Source organism: Cantharellus anzutake (genome assembly GCF_015039405.1).
Source record: "Cantharellus anzutake strain C23 chromosome Unknown EI90scaffold_383, whole genome shotgun sequence".
NCBI lineage: Eukaryota > Fungi > Basidiomycota > Agaricomycetes > Cantharellales > Hydnaceae > Cantharellus > Cantharellus anzutake.
The window spans coordinates 18,238-21,535 of record NW_024067333.1 but is presented as its reverse complement, the minus strand read 5'-3'; positions in this window follow the sequence as shown (position 1 = coordinate 21,535).

Below are 3,298 nucleotides of genomic sequence, written 5' to 3'. Positions count from 1 at the left end.
GTTCGCTGTGTTTGGTTTGGGGGACAGCAAGTACTGGCCTCGCCCCGAGGACGCTGGCTTCTATAACAAGCCCGGGAAGGACCTTGACCTTCGCCTGGAACAACTTGGTGCTGAGCGCATCGCGGTGCTTGGTTTGGGCGATGACCAGGGCGCGGATGGCCCACAGACCGGTTACAAGGTTTGGGAACCTCTTGTGTGGTCGGCCCTCGGCGTGGACGGCGTTGACATCAAAGAGGCAGAGCCTGAGCCAGTAACGAACGAACATATCAAGATTGCGTCCAATTACCTCCGTGGTACGATCAAGCAGGGCCTCGAGGACACTACAACAGGGACTCTGGCAGAGTCGGACGGTCAACTGACCAAGTTCCATGGCATCTACGTGCAGGATGATCGAGACATTCGCGACGCGCGGAACGAAGCTGGACTGGAACCTGCATATGCCTTCATGATCAGAGTTCGAATGCCAGGAGGTGTCTGTAGACCCGACCAATGGCTTGCTATGGATCGCATTGCTGACGAGCGAGGCAATGGAACATTCAAGCTCACGACGAGACAGACCTTCCAGTTCCATGGAGTCATCAAGCGTCACTTGAAGCCTGCCATTCAAGCCATCAATAAATCTTTGTTGGATACAATCGCAGCATGCGGCGATGTCAACCGGTAAGGTGCCATCTCATCGTTTGGACGGGGTTCTAGATATCGTACATAGGAATGTTCTAAGTTCCTCTAACCCCAATCTATCCCACCTTCATCAAGAGGCCTACGAAACCGCCAAGACAATTAGCGAACACTTGCTTCCCAGGACATCTGCATACCATGAGATATGGCTTGATAAGAAGATGGTTTCAGGTGATGCAGTGAAAGACTTTGAGCCTATGTACGGCGAATTCTATCTGCCTCGCAAGGTATTCCGACTCTTTTCCTGCGTTTGTACGATATGGCTCACTTTCCGCATTTACAGTTCAAGATCGCAGTGGCTGTCCCGCCCAACAACGATGTGGACATTTTCGCCAACGATGTTGGCTTCATTGCTATCGCAGACAGAAATGGCAACCTCGAAGGATTCAACGTCTGTGTCGGTGGTGGCATGGGTGTCACGCATTCCAATACAAAAACATACCCACGGACGAGCGATGTCATCGGCTTCTGTACAACTAACCAGGCGAAACATGTCGCTGAGAAAGTCATGTTGGTGCAGAAGGACAATGGGAACCGAACTGAGCAAGTTGCCATGTTTACTCAATTTTAATCATATCTCACGCATGTTTGCCCCAGCCGCAAAAACGCTCGGCTTAAGTATACCATCGATCGGATGGGTCTGGATGTTTTCAAAGCTGATGTGGAGCAACGCCTCGGCTACCAACTTGCTCCAGCTCGCCCCTTCGAGTTCACAGAAAATGTCGACAAGTTCGGCTGGTCCCAAGGCTTTGATGGGAAGAACCACTTCACTATGTTCATCGAAAACGGCCGTGTACAAGACGAGCCTGGAAAAGCATTCAAGACTGGGCTTCGCGAAATCGCGCTGCTTCACAAGGGAAAGTTCCGGCTGACTGCAAACCAGCACCTGATTTTGGCAGATATCGATGATCAAGATGTCCCTCTGATGAAGTCACTGCTTACGAAGCACAAGCTTGACAATCTCGACTACTCAGGATTGCGATTGTCATCTTCCGCTTGTGTTGCATTCCCCACATGTGGACTTGCAATGGCCGAATCGGAACGAGTGAGTGTGATACACAAGTTCATTTGGAGCTTCCAACTGACCATGCATCCAGTACCTGCCGTTGCTCGTTGATAAAGTAGAAGCCATTCTGGAGGAGAATGGTCTTCGGAATGACTCAATTGTCATGCGGATGACAGGGTGTCCTAATGGTTGCGCCCGGCCATACTTAGCGGGTAGGCAGTGACTTGTTGGTGAAGAGACCCAGCATTCATTCCTTATCATGCCATAGAAATCGCTTTCGTTGGTAAAGCTCCTGGTGCCTACGTTATGCTTCTCGGCGGGGGTACTACGGCCAACGATTGAACAAGATCTATCGAGGTTCGCAGTTCTCTCCCTACGTGTCCCCTGATCGTGCAATCATTCCTGTACTTCTCTCATATACAGAAAATGTAACCGAGCCTGAAATCCTCGCGATTCTTAAACCGATGATCAAACATTATGCTCTAGAAAGATTGGAAGGGGAGCGCTTCGGTGACTTTGTAATTCGCGCTGGTTACATTGCACCCACTACTTCAGGAAAGGAATGGTATGACCGTATGGGAGGGGAAGGAGTGTACCGGCTTCTCGATGATGCGTGATTTCTGGAGAATTTATCGCCAGTTGGATTTGGAATCTGTGAAAATGGAATGTAAGGGCTTTCTTTGCTCCCTCAGGCTGTTGTGATTTAAGCGATGTGTACCATTCTATGCCAATGACTGCCAGTGAACGAACCAATTGGAAAAAAAGAAGCATGAACTCTAGGTGTCTAGTTCAATGCCTTCTCAGCTTTCGCTTCCTGCAGGGACTCGGCAATGCCGTTGATTATCTTGTCAAGATCACCTCGAGACGTGTCGACTGCAGTCAGGCCCATATGTCTGAGATTGTTAGACATCAGCATCAAGATCAAAACAATTTTCTCGAAAACGAACCCTATGCGGAAGTACTTATCTGTGTGAAGGTGAATATGTTGATAAATCAGTCATTTAGCAGCTAAGGAGGTTGTGCCGAACCTCTAATATCCTTGTGTAAACCTCCTGCCACAACAATGCCCTTTTTGGAGAGTCGAGGAATGATGTCGCCTGCTGTTAGGCCATCCGGGAAGTATAGCTGGACAGGGTGTTATGAATATCACATAACCACTAGGGCGAGCACAGATTATGAGGCACGCGCACCGCCGTCATCCCATTGGCTGCATACTGAGGCTCCAGGGGAAGCTGCCAGTGAAGATAGTTGGTTTCAGACTCGTCATGGCCGGTAATGAACATGATTGTACCTGCTTCAACCCGAGATCCTCGGCAGCCTTCTTAATCCGGGTGCTAGCTTCACGGTGGAGCCTAAAACGTTCTTCGAGGGAGATTCCCCCTTGTGTGATAGACTTGAGGGATTCGTGGAATGCATAAATGAGGTTCACCGGAGGCGTTGCAAAATACGCAGGGCTGCCCGATTCGTATGCCTTCATAATGGGAAGCCAGCTGTATCATATCGACCTTCATGAACCACCCTCGACAAGTGATAACTAAAAGAACGACCCACTTCTTCCAGCTCGCGTAGTAGGAGGTGATCGGGGACTTCCTATTTTCGAACACCTGGAGGGCA